The sequence below is a fragment of the Alosa sapidissima genome, chromosome 21 (genome assembly GCF_018492685.1).
Source record: "Alosa sapidissima isolate fAloSap1 chromosome 21, fAloSap1.pri, whole genome shotgun sequence".
In the NCBI taxonomy this organism is placed as follows: domain Eukaryota; kingdom Metazoa; phylum Chordata; class Actinopteri; order Clupeiformes; family Clupeidae; genus Alosa; species Alosa sapidissima.
The window spans coordinates 27,620,756-27,635,337 of NC_055977.1; the positions used below are offsets into that span (position 1 = coordinate 27,620,756).

Consider the following 14,582-nt stretch of genomic DNA (forward strand, 5'->3'; position numbering starts at 1 on the left):
GAGACGACACAATGTAGACTATTTTTTTTTTTTCAGTGAAATTGCTATTTTGTGTTTTGACTTGGAAAAACACACTTGTGTTTGTTTTGATGTGTGTAAATAAACACCAATACTTGAAGTTTAGATCCCTGTATGTTTACTATGAATTATGACAAAAGTATGACATCAAACTGACATAGTCTACCTTGTGCACAGAGAAAGCAAAAGCCAGATGTGTTTTTTATTCATACTATCAGTGTGTAGTTGCCACATTGTGTGCTTACTATTGTGATGGCTTGTGTTTACTGTTTGATACGAAAACACCATTTTTACGAAGGTGTGAAGAGTTAAGCAAGGTGTGTTAGCTTTTGCAAGAGAACTACAATGTTTTGCTGATTTGGTGAAAGGTTTTCCTATTTGTGTGTAGAGTTTTGCTAAAATAGCCAATAGTTACAAAAAATGTGCTTAAGCAATTAAAAAAAAACTGTAATAGGCTAGTGTTCACAAAAATCACCTAATTAATGATGTTTTTAGGCTTCTGCATAAAAAGGGGACCTGTTGTATCCAGTTCCTTTGTCACAAAGGGTAAGAGGAGAGACGTTTGACTCATAGTTCATAATGCAATCAAGAAGTTTTCACGGTCATGGTGAAAATAAGCGATTTATTTCAACATAGCATATTCGCCCCATAGGGTTACACTGTAGAGTCATCAGACGTTGGCATCCAACATGGCAAGAGTTGGCCAAACTCTCTCTATATACGGCTCTGGTGGTAATAAGAGACTCAGTGATGCTGCACCAATTAGCTTCCAACATAACCAATGGAACTGGCTACACCAGATTTGATAATGGCACACACGTTTGAGAAAATGAGTCGCTCCACGAATGGAACCCTTTAGCTGTGCACTCGCCGTAGCCTGGCTGTAAACCAAATAGGGTTCAACAGGCCAAGGCCAGGAGAATCCACCAATAAAAGGAAAGCACAAAAAGTGTGTTTGTAATTTATTTTATGAATATTTATTCATGATTATTTGCATAGCTGTCATATTTTGTGAAGGTCTGGATGGAAATGTATTGCTTTCATAAATGCCGTGCCTTGTCACAAAAGCATCACTGAGCTCAACAAGCTAGATTCATGGTGCCTTCAAGGCACTTCGGAAGACAAGGACCGCCCCCGTGGCTATTTGTTTTTCCCACAGCAAGTGTGCTTTGCCGTCGGAACGTGTGACAAACACGGATGCCACAACAAAGGTTAAAACATACACTCACTAATCCTGAATAAACAACTGTATTTGCTTAAAATATAGTGTAAGACGCTTGTGAAAGAAAGATATGCGGCTTTCAAGTGACAAAAACGGCAAATTCCCAAGTTCACATTAAAACTGTTGGACATGAAAGGCCACATGGACTACAAACAAACTACAACGTGACGACAAAAGTGATGACGAGCCCCTAACTGGGCAACAGTTTCCGCACAATGGAGAAGTTTGCCTCGAACGTCGACTACTAGGCTGCAGCCTTACATGTCGCGGTCCATCGCTCCAATGAGCGTCGTCAAACAGTAAACGTCATTGACAGCGCCACAGTTTGTCTGAAAGAGCGACAAGATACTTGAGGTTGGACGCTGTAAAAGCCGGCGTCTTTGGAGCTAACAGTGCTAAAATCAAGGATTTGACAATAAAAGAGTTACACATGTACACCGATGTTTGGTATTAATGTATCTTACAACCTATTAGCCTACTAGATCAATGGAAATGGGCCTGTGTTGCGCTGTATCAATGTTACGTTATATCCTCAGAAACAGACGATAAAAAAAACGTAATTTCATGGATGTTTATGTGTCTGATTGGTGGGCAGTTGTTTATTCGATGCTAATTGGATGTGATAATGATGTATCTTTCTTGTCACTCAATCTGTGAAATTGTCACTCTGAGGTAAATTGCAGGAACGGAACACCCAGATCAATGCAGTGATTAATTTGACCATCATTCAAAAGGTAATTGACTTGTCAATGTAGCCTGAACAAGTGCAGACGTTACCTGTATGTTACTTACCTATGTGTTGATATTGTGTGGCCCATGGGTTCATCTTTGATCAATATTAAGGCTAAATAAATAACTGTGGAACTGGGATTGGCGAAGAAACTTGATTGTTTGTCTATTCCTAATGGAAATTCTTCTTTGAAATGCAGCACAAGCTAGTGGACAATGGCTAGACTAGGTTATGAAGTAATGGTCTACATTATGTAATGCTGTGGAAGTGTTTATGTGCACAGCAAGACACTTATTAGCTATTCTTCAAATTTCTTAAAGATATTACACTAAGCACTTTCACTCACAGAAAAAAGATCAGATGGTCCAAAATGAACAAACTTTATTGGAGATACAGTAAGCAGTGTTGGGCAAGTTACTTCAAAAGCGTAATGCATTATTTATTACTTGTTACTGTCATCTCAAAGTAATTTGTTACATTACAATATTACTGTCCTTGAATTGTAAGGCATTACACTACATTTACATTACTTTCACCAAAATAACAGGAAATATGGATTTGGTGTTCTCAATAGATCTTCATGTGTTCAATGCAGCTCATTACACGGCAGGCGGTGATGTGGTATGGCATAATGACTGAGCTAGGCTTAAAAGAACACTATAATGGTTGCAGTTATGGCTCATGGGACAATGTAGGCCCCAAATGCCAAAGGTCACTCACAACTTAATATAGTAAAATATAGCCATAGTGAAATTGTATGTTGACTTTAAATGGTTCTCATCATTGCTGGTTGCCTTTCCTTCCACTTACAGTGGTGTAGACTTAATGCAAGTTATGCAAGCAACTTAAGGCTTGTAAAATTTCCAAGGCCATTTTCTTCCAAGGATTGAAGGTGGGATGCCATAAAAGCATCCTTACTCTTGTCTCTCACCACGACAATTGTTCTCTTAACATGTGGATTTGTCTCTTTTCGTAGAGACTGCTCCAAAGCTTCAATCCAGCTGGCCTCCATTACTGGAAAAAAAGTATAGACCTACAGTTTGTCAATGAAAGAAATAAACAGCGGTGAAAATAACATGGTAACATACTGTCTGTTTTTGACATGGGAAGAGTTCATGTATAGTATAAGTATACTCTTTTGATCCCTTGAGGGAAATTTGGTCTCTGCATTTATCCCAATCTGTGAATTAGTGAAACACACTCAGCACAGCTGTGAACACACAGTGAGGTGAAACACACCAATCCCGGCGCAGTGAGCTGCCTGCTGCAACAGCGGCACTCGGGGAGCAGTGAGGGGTTAGGTGCTTTGCTTTGCTTTTTTCTTAATAAATTACTATTTTTACAACTGTCTTTCTTCCCCCATTATGTGATGGTGTGAACAAGCCCACGCCATTACACATACATCAGTTTGGGAAAGATAACATCTGATAACAACCCATAAACATAAGTTATTGTATTTCTAAGCATGTAAGTGACTGTAAACATCCTTGAATCCTCACTAGGGTAAGAAATGTACATTTACAAAGACACCTCTGCCTTTTTGATATGTTAGTTATATATGTTTGATATGTTTAGATGACTGTAGAAAGGGAATTTGAGTTATCTCTGCCATTCATGCAACAGATCTACTGTAACATGGTTAGGCTATACTTCTCATTTCAAGCAGTGAGAATAACTAAAATGTTGCTTTTACAGACAAAGATCGTAGCCATTATTCTCAAACTATTTGCATTAAGTCTACACCACTGTAAGTGGAAGGAAAGGCAACCAGCAATGATGAGAACCATTTAAAGTCAACATACAATTTCACTATGGCTATATTTTACTATATTAAGTTGTGAGTGACCTTTGGCATTTGGGGCCTACATTGTCCCATGAGCCATAACTGCAACCATTATAGTGTTCTTTTAAGCCTAGCTCAGTCATTATGCCATACCATATCACCGCCTGCCGTGTAATGAGCTGCATTGAACACATGAAGATCTATTGAGAACACCAAATCCATATTTCCTGTTATTTTGGTGAAAGTAATGTAAATGTAGTGTAATGCCTTACAATTCAAGGACAGTAATATTGTAATGTAACAAATTACTTTGAGATGACAGTAACAAGTAATAAATAATGCATTACGCTTTTGAAGTAACTTGCCCAACACGGCTTACTGTATCTCCAATAAAGTTTGTTCATTTTGGACCATCTGATCTTTTTTCTGTGAGTGAAAGTGCTTAGTGTAATATCTTTAAGAAATTTGAAGAATAGCTAATAAGTGTCTTGCTGTGCACATAAACACTTCCACAGCATTACATAATGTAGACCATTACTTCATAACCTAGTCTAGCCATTGTCCACTAGCTTGTGCTGCATTTCAAAGAAGAATTTCCATTAGGAATAGACAAACAATCAAGTTTCTTCGCCAATCCCAGTTCCACAGTTATTTATTTAGCCTTAATATTGATCAAAGATGAACCCATGGGCCACACAATATCAACACATAGGTAAGTAACATACAGGTAACGTCTGCACTTGTTCAGGCTACATTGACAAGTCAATTACCTTTTGAATGATGGTCAAATTAATCACTGCATTGATCATGAAATTACGTTTTTTTTATCGTCTGTTTCTGAGGATATAACGTAACATTGATACAGCGCAACACAGGCCCATTTCCATTGATCTAGTAGGCTAATAGGTTGTAAGATACATTAATACCAAACATCGGTGTACATGTGTAACTCTTTTATTGTCAAATCCTTGATTTTAGCACTGTTAGCTCCAAAGACGCCGGCTTTTACAGCGTCCAACCTCAAGTATCTTGTCGCTCTTTCAGACAAACTGTGGCGCTGTCAATGACGTTTACTGTTTGACGACGCTCATTGGAGGGATGGACCGCGACATGGAAGGCTGCAGCCTAGTAGTCGACGTTCGAGGCAAACTTCTCCATCTGACTCACATATTACGTGACGTGAATGACGCGGAATGATGATGTTTTGCCTCGGAAAAAGGTTTTTTTCCGAAGCCCATGAACGCTAGGTAAGTGCTCCCCTTCACCTGTGAGCCTTAATGAGTCATGTCAGTGACTGCTCACGTCCTCCTCATCTGCTGATACAACAACCGGAGAGTGCTCTACTGCTAGCCCTACTCCTCATTACATGTTCAGTAAGGAGGATTTGGTCGTGCTAACAGTAAGTATGGTTGGTAAGTAAGTCTACAGCACAGGAGAAGAGACAGATGGCAACCAGCTTTGTGGGCGAACAAACTTGCTAAATGTTTAACAGTGGTGTCTCAAGCAACAGGGACAATAGATAAACTGGTGTGATGTTGAGAAAAGGAAGATCAGCTGGAGAGCCATGGGCCATAAATGCTTACCGTGTTAAATTTCATTGTTGGAATCAGGCTTGTGCAAAATTCAGAATTTAATTGAGAATGACTCCTAAATTCCAATTCAATTCTTGGATTTGAATTTAATTTGAATTGAGGTCAAAAACAGGATGTAGAATTACAATTCAAATTTGAATAAAAAAAAATAGAAATTCATATACATAATTTGAGGGTGGTATTTACGTCACAACGAAGCTTCACAGTATATGTCAGATATGATTGCATCAAACAAACAACAAACAACTTATAACTTAAAACAGTAACAAATTACATTTCCAAAGTAACCTTCCTAAAACTGAATGTATGTGAGATTCAACACATTCTTTTTGTTGTGTGACTGTGGAATTGCTTTGAATTGCCATGAATTTAATTCACTTCCTGTCATCCCAATTCAAATTCAACTTCCTGTGGGGCGGAGCCAGTTCTATTCAAATTCTAATTCATGAATTGAATGGAGACCCACACTAAAATTTGGAATTTTGCACAAGCCTGGAGCATCACTGTATGATGTTCTTCCAGCTCCAAAGAACCTCAGTCAACATGTGGAGACAGAAGCTGTAAGTTATGTATGGATCCTGGCTCTTTAAAGCATGTTCTGCATATTCGGCTGTAAAACTAACCTGACCCAGAGACACCTGGAGACAATCTAGTTTTTAAATCACTGACGTGTTTTCTTGAGAGTTGAAGTTAACTCTTTGCCAGCAAATGACAGGGACAGTAGAATTTAGTTTTTTAGTGTAAAAAGCTTAGAAAATTCCAACAAATACAGGAAGATGGGACAAAGCACAGGATTGGAAATGCTACTGGTGGTTCCACAATGTGTTGTTATGACCAGACATGGTGTTGTATTCGGAGTGTGAGCACATTGTCTACTTTAGCTATTCCCTTTGAAGATGTGATGGAGGAAACTGTAGGTGTCAAAGTATTCAGAACTGGTAGCATACAGTGTAGAAAAGCCACACCACATCTGTTGGACGTCTCAAAGACAGAGTATCCGAGCATAAAAATGCCATTAGAAAAGTCAATTTGGATATGGCAAAACGTGTGCACAAGGGTTTATAAACGATCAAAAAGAACAGTTGGGGTGGTGACCGATTAAAATAAATTTTGCAGAGAGAAACATTCAATATGATTTACAGGCCAGTGTACCCTGGGTTGGATGAAGAAATAGATTGCAGTCCTTTCTTGTGATCATTTTCTCTGTAGATTTCGTTTGGGCTTAACTTGCAATAGCCACCTAGACTCTCTATATGTGGATATTCATGATGTATAACCACCTAGTGGACTGTTTTTTTTTTTTTTGTTCTTTTGCATGTGATTATTAACAGCCAGCCACCTATATGGATTTTTTTTGGCATACTTAATGTGGTAACTCACCATGTCACTCAGGTGTTTCCAATTAGCCTACACAAGAGGGGAAATTGTTTTTCTGGGAAGCATACCCTGAAGGAGGCTGTCTGCGCTGCTACTCATGGGTTGCGTCTCCCTATGTCTTTTACATTTTCTATTATGAAATAGCCAGTAAAATAAAGGCTTTTTACATTTTGAAGAAGAGTGCCTTGGATTTCCTTTTTTTTTTCCTTTTGGTTTTCAAGGAAAGTCACTGAAAGGAGCTGTGATAAGTTGTCTGAGGCTGCTGAAAAGCAAGCCATGGCTGAGGCGCTCACACACTTGGGGTCATGATGTGACCTGAATTGACTCTGGGATTAGATATCTTGTGACCTGAATTGACTCTGAGATAAGATATCTTGTCGCTTGTTTGGCTATGTTTCTGATCATAAATTCACCCACACCAACATAGAGGATCAAATGGAAGAATTTGTTGGAATTTGTGGGTGCCCGCATCAAAGGTTTGTCTGGTTTTGTTGCTGATCAGATCATAAATGGCCACAGCAATGAAAAGGAATGACAACAAATTTGCTGTTAGAGAAACCATTATGACAATGCAGGAGGGGGGGGGGGAGTCGTTGGTTTAACATGCAGCACGTTTGCATCTGTCAACAGCCAGTGGTGCATTGTGGTATCCTGCGTGATGTTGTGTAGCGTTTAATAGGCTTGCTTGTTAATTGGCCACTATGGGAAATGGCCTTCCTACAGCAGAAAGGAAGCTAACGCCTCTCCTGTGTATATCTGATGTGGAAATTACCATAGGCGTGTTTCTTCAGTGAATTAGGAAGCTACCACCACAAGCCAACAATCATATGAGCACTCTCGCTCTCTCTCCCCTGGGCATGCATGTGTGGGTGTTGAGTTCTTATCCAATTGCAACTTTATCACTTCAATATTACTGTTCACATTCTAGAGAGAGAAAGACTTGTGTTTATTTTGATTTGCTGTGTCACAAATCTTTGTCAGTTTAAAATTATCTTTGGTTACATATAACATGCTGAACTGAAGCCTATGCAGTCAAAATGACCTGGTCATGTCCATGATTGAAAGTCAAAGGTGCCAATAATTTTGATCAGGGCTATATATATTGCATGCCAAATCCTGTTATGTCATGTGTCATTCCTCTCTCCCTTTCTCTCTCTCTCTCTCTCTCTCTCTCTCTCAGACACAATACCTGCAGCCGCACTGTGGGTGACAAAGCACACCCTTGTTCATTGACACACGACTTTTGCTTTGTCAGTCAAAACACCCAGTCCTCTGGTGGGTGCAAGATAATCCCCCTGAAACGATTCTCTCTCCAAATGAACCAATGGGCTCTTCAGTAAAATGCACTACAACATACATGTCAAGCAAACTTTGTTTATCTGAGGATAGTGGAAAGCTTTTTGAGGGAATGGGGTTGATTGAGAACCATTTCTGAACACCCTCTTTCCAAAAGTGCTTGCTGAAAATATGAGAATCATTCAATCACACCACTACACCCCAACATTTCATCGCAACTGGTTTCTAGCACAGTAGAGAATATGAACTCTCAAGTTAAATGATGCTTTTCTCCAATGAAGCTGACATAAAGGAGGAAAAAACTCCCTTCCTTCCAAATCATGCCCCTTTGCCATTTTTTCAGACACATCTTCTCCGCTTGCGGCAGGTCGGATGAGTTAGTTTGAGGCACTCGCCGAGCACAACCGCTGGGGATCATGAAGTGTTGCAATCTTTAAGCTACACTGCCTATTGGAGCTGATCCTCTCGGCTCTCCCTAATGGGCTTTTTGAAATGCAGAGCTACGAGATGGAGGGTTTGAGTGCTCTCTCACTCTTCCTCCTCTCTTTCTCTCCTCTCCATCCCTCCCTCCATCAGTGCTGTGATGAAGACTTCACTGAAAGCAATCCTGTGGGGGGGGGGGGGGGGGGTGTAGGAGGGCGTTATGGCCGACGTGGTGAAGATTGCCAGAGGAATACTCGCAGAGCTACTCGAGCATAAGATTTGGCAGAGATGACTGTGTGTGTGTGTGTGTGTGTGTGAGTGTGTGTGTGTGTGTGTGTGTGTGTGTGTGTATACCTCACATGCTGGCCCCCTGTCCACACACACACACACACACACACACACACAAACATACACACACACACAGACACACACACACACACACACAGACACACACACACACACACACACAGACATACACACACACACACACACACACAGACACACACACACACACACACTGTACACACAGACACAGACACACACACACCTCAGCCGTAATTCCCGCCGAGAGTCGACTGCTGGCTTTGGTCACTGAGATGGAACGGTGATTAAAAAGCAGCGGCCTAACAAGGTTCCCTCGTCGCCTCTCTAATTTGCCCACTGCTGAGTGGGAGGGCGGCTGAGCGACGTCTCTCGTCTCCCATGCTCTGCAGGGGCTCCAGCCTGAGGCTCCCCACTTATCCAGGCACACCGGAGGAGGCAGGACCATATACAAATGTGTGTGTGTGCATGAGTGTGTAAGTGTGTGTGTGTGTGTGTGCGTGAGTATGTGTTTTTCCCTCCGGTCATCAAGGCACACTTAAGGGGAGCCCCGAACTGCGGAGAGAGGACTCTATCATTGTGTGTGTGTGTGTGTGTGTGTGTGTGTGTGTGTGTGTGTGCACAAGAGAGTGGAAGAAACCCAGAATGTTTTTTTGTAAGAGTACTTCACATATTCTCTTTGAAATTGAGTTCTCAGTGGCCCATGACTCCTCCCATCATCTGGTAGGATGCATTTTGCAGGAGCACAGGGGTCTCTGGGTCACCCAGTGTCACTTTTCCCACTAAGATCACATTTTCTCTTGTATCATTTCAAACACAGCTCTGTGGATTACTCCAATCATGCAGCATAGGCAGGCCCACTTCTGACAAATGAACAATGCGTAATGCATGTTAATATATGTATGGTAACAGAGGCTGTTGGTCTGGGGTGTGATACTTTATTTATATTTTATGTGACTGAGATAAGACATGTTGAAAAATATATTTTTTTCAGGCCTGAAAGGACATTTTCACGGTTCATTATTTAGTAGGCTACTCTCAGCAGCTACCCCGACCACCAGTGACGCCAGACAAAGAGCCTTGTGTTGCCTCACCATGACACCACTCTTCTCCTGTACTCCACTGGGTGTTTGTGTGTGTGTGTGTGTGTGTTTATGTGTGCCTCCTTCTCTGTGGTGTGTGTGTGTATGATATTGATGTCTCTGTGTGTGAGTGTGAGTGTGTGTATGTACTGTATGTATGTGTGTTTATTTGTCTGTGTATACACATCGGCCTGTCCTCTCTCACTTTCTCTTTCTCTCTCTCATTGTTTTCTCTCTGTCTTTGTGTGTGTGTGTGTGTGTGTGTGTGTGTGTGTGTGTGACAGAGAGAGAGACAGAGGTACGGGAAAGCCATCCATCTAACAGCAGGCTCCCATCAGTAGTTGTCCTATCAGCTCCACATACCCAATTTCAGAAGAGACTTGGGCTTCCCCTTGGCCATGATGTCTCACATATTACAGCTCAGCTTGATCAGAAATGAGAAGCCCTTTCACTAGAGACGATGATTGACTGAGCACTGCTGCCTAACAGTGTGTGTGAGCTATACATCCAAAACAGCCCAAAAGTGAAGTGGGGGATGTGAGAATGTGTCAGTGATGGACAATAAATGAGGAGCTATTTTTCATCTTCACAAGCATTCATTTTTCATCACCCAAGGATGTTCCAGGAATGATAGACAACACCATTTTAGTTTTAGCAACACAGAACGAGTGCAAAAAAGAGTGCCTACAGTAGGGAGTCGTTTGCTGGTGCCTTCTGGGAATTTTCCTCCATATGGGCGAGAGTTTTGTTTTCCACCAGCGACTCCAATCCTTTCTTGTACTCTGGTCAGTAAAACACTCTCTCTCTCTCTCTCTCTCTCTCTCTCTCTCTCTCTCTCTCTCTCTCTCTCTCTCGAAGCCATTAGCCACCGCAGATGGCTTTTCGCTTTTCCCGCTCGCACCAGAGCGGAGACCTCCCTGATTAAGTGTAGTGTCGTGCACCGGCGGACGCGGCCGCGGTTAGCGTGATGTCGTTAGCCGTCAGCCCCTCCACCACACGCTTCCTGAGTTCCGACCAATTAGCAGTCTCCCTTGTGTTTTTAAGGTTTTTAAGTTTCGAACAAGTGAACGAAACAAACAAAACAGAATAAATAATCAAATAAATGAGTGGGTGAAGCTCTGAGAAACAAACAACTTTGTTAAACTTGTTAATTTGGGCACCGCTGGTGAGGGCTTCGGGGAAGGAGAGTGGAGACTCCGACTTGTTACCGTGACATTTTGCACAGCGAGGATAATTAGCACCACGACAAAGACAAGCCGGCTCCTGTTCTCAGTATAGTGGCCTTTGTGGTACAAAGTTCAGATCTGAGAAGTGTTGAGAATGTGTCAGAGCGGAGTAGTGGAGCAAAGTGGTAACAATGCTACAGTCATGTTCTCATAAGTTCTCAGTGCTACAGTCATGTTCTCATAAGTTCTCATGTTCTCAGTGCTACAGTCATGTTCTGTATAAGGCCACAAAAACCGATGGAAACTGCACATATGATGCCGTTATGATACATAATCATATTAAATTACTTCGGGAGGATTTCTTTAAAACTAAAGTCTGGCTTCAATAGACACAGTGCCACTGTCTGTCATTGTGAGTTGCTGTAGTTTAAAGTGTATGCCAAATGAGAAAATCTGAGTGTTTCATTGATGAGTCTCATGGGGATGACTCTCATTAATGTCCTTTAAAGATGCAGCCTGTGATTCTACCCTCACACATTGTTTATCAAATTCAACTTCTAATGGTCCTATAGCGGTCCACTGACATTCTAAAAAAACACCCCTCAGGTGTCTGTGCTCAGTCTAGACTAATGAAAAATAGACACCAAGACTCAGGGCAAACCATAAACGATCCCAGCCTATCACAGCTAATCACAGCCAATTGTGTTTGGGTGGCAGTGAAACCAAAATCGAATTACATACCTCATATTCAACAGGAATGTTGTTGTTGCATGCAGAAAGGAAATAGAATTGCTTGATTAAGTTGCCCAAAAGTAGTGTGTGCTAGCAGTGTGTGTGTGTGTGTGTGTGTGTGTGTGTTTTTGTGTGCGTGTGTGTGTTCCAGCAACATGTGTGTGTGTGTGTTCTAGATGTGTGTACTGAAAAAGACTGATAAGTATTCTGTGGAATCAATTGAGGGTTTGAAGCTGGCATACATTTCTGTATTGACACTAATAGGCTTTGATATACACACTCTTAGACATAATGAACTGAGAGCCATTTGTTTTGCCCTAAGGACTGAGACCCAGTAAGAAAGCTGACATCATGTCACACAGGTTGCGGATGGCCGGATCATATAACAGAGCACTGACATAGCAGCTTCATCATCCCACACAAGAGGATTCAGGAGACAGTAGGACTGGCTTGCCTAACAACAAAGCTGTTTATTTTTCTTGTTTGTTTTTTTCTTACATGCCGCAATCACACGGCCGCAGCAGAAACCTTTGCAGTTTACATAATACCCGATTGTGTGTATGGGTCCGATGGCCCACTCATGCTGGAAACAAAGCTTATCCAGCGTAAGCAGATTTTAGATTTTGGATTTGTTTTTTGGTAAGGATGATGCCAAATGCTGTATCGTCAAATCCACACAAACATTGTTTTTTTTTCCCCCCAAGCGGCATTATCGTTTATACGACACATACTGCACAACCAGCTGGTGTCATATAGCTTTGCATGTGATAGGGGCTTGGGAAGAGATGGATATAGAGTGATATACCATTTACAAGTGTAGAATCTATACTATACAGAATGTATATGGGCCTTATACATGTTTAACCATGACAATCCCACTGAGACTAGGTCATGCGATCTTCCACTGCTGACCCAATGGACTGGAAATCTTCCCCTTCTCAGAAAATGTCATGCATGATGTAGTGGTGGACAGTCGACTCTTCCTCAGAGATGTACTCAGAGGTGTACTCTGTATCTCTCGCCTGCTGCAAACCCTCCACAACACACACACACACAAACACACACACACACACACACACATACACACATGTACTATAGGCTACTCTGCAGTGTGGTGAAGGGTCTCTGAGAGGAATTAATGTGGAGGTAAATAGGTGTGTGTGTCGATTAGACTGCTGGGGAGTGCCAGATGGATCCAGGTCCAGCAGGAAACATGAGAGATGGAGAGAGGCCAGTGAGTGGCTAGCCCTCTATCTGGCCCGTTATTTATGCTGGTTATACCTTCACTACTGACCGCTGAGCTTATACTTCACCGCATGGGTCAGTCCAGTACATCAGGCTTCAGTCCCCATGCCCTTTATAGGTGGCTTCTCTCTCTTTCTCTCTCTCTTAACTTCCCCCTTCTTTCTCTTCTCTCTCTCTCATTCTCTCTCTCTCACTTTGTTACTCTCTATCTATCTCTTTATCTCTGTCTTTATCTCTCACTTTATCTCTGTCTTTGAGCCTCCCTTGCTTCATGACTATCTCTTTCTCTCAGTTTACTTTGCTCCTTTACTCACTCTCTTTCTTATTTCTTTCTTTATTTCTGTCTTCTTCACTCTCACCATCCATCTCTTTCCCTCCCCTCCCACATTCTTCTCTTCTCTTCTCCTCTTTCTCTCTCTCTCTCTCATTCTCTCACTCCTTTACTTTCTCTCTCCTACTTTCTCCTTCCTCATAACTTCTCTTTATTGTTTCATGAATTATAAGAATATGAAAAATGCAACTAATTTGTATGGTGGGCGAGGATTTGTACATTATGTCTGATAAAAAAAATGTAAAACAAATTGTCGTGAAAAAATTGTGAAGTGTCGTCTTTTTTCATTACATTTTTATTGCTGCCATGAAGGGAGCCTAGATGAGGACGCTTCACAGCCGTCATTGGGGCGGTTAAGTCGAGCAACAGCCCAGGAAAGTGCAGCTGAGAAGGCAACAACGAGCGCCTCTGAATCACCTCTGATTGCCTGGGGTTAACCCCCCCCCCCCCCCCCCACGAGACCACCCAGTCCATACCACTCTTCTCATTGTGATTAAAGTATTGTTGTTTGGTCTGCAATGAGTAATCTGTCTTTGTACGTAGTATGTAGGTGTGTATTAGATTGTGTAGCCTATGTGTATTTGGTGAGCTGACTGTTACTTTCTGCTCTTTATATTATCCTTCATTTCTTTTGGTGGGTGGTAACTATGCTTTAATGTTCTGTCTCTGCATGGGAGGAAGATAGCAGGGCAAGGAAGGAAGAGATCAAAATCATTGAGACTGCTAGAGATTGGATCTAGAGATAGACTACTGGTATGCTCATGCACATGTCCTGTGAATATAAAGAGAGAAATGAATAAAATAAAGACAAAGAAATCAATAAATAAAATCATGTCATATGTTTCTTCCGCCTCTCTTTTCCTTGTCTATCTCTCTCTGTCACAGACTCGATGAAGACGTGCACTGATGAAGTTCCCCGGTGGCATCTGTCTTCCCTGCGTCGATTCCAGTGTGAGACACTCACTCACTCCCTTGGCTGCCAACCCCTCTTATCAGACATGGGCCCTCTCTCTCTCTCTCTCTCTCTCTCTCTCTCTCTCTCTCTCTCTGTCTTTTTGGGGGTGTGTGTGTGTGGGGGGGGGGGGGGGGGGGGGGGGCATAGGGAGCAGACGCCGTGGCATATCGGCGTGACAGCCGTGACTGGCTCAGGCAAGGTGGGGGGTAAGCGAAGGAACAGACGGGAGCCTGATGGGACTATGTCTCCACGCAGCATGGCAGTGACAGATCGATGCTGCCCCCCCCCCCCCCACCACCACCACCACAC

General features: G+C 42.1%; 1 long non-coding RNA gene across 1 annotated transcript; it reads left to right on the top strand.

Annotated features, from left to right (window-relative positions):
* The first annotated feature begins 2,818 nt into the window (after positions 1 to 2,818).
* On the top strand, positions 2,819 to 3,045 carry LOC121695283. The gene is made up of 2 exons (XR_006026056.1): positions 2,819 to 2,862; positions 2,947 to 3,045. It is a non-coding gene; the product is annotated as an uncharacterized LOC121695283 (long non-coding RNA).
* Positions 3,046 to 14,582: the final 11,537 nt, after the last annotated feature.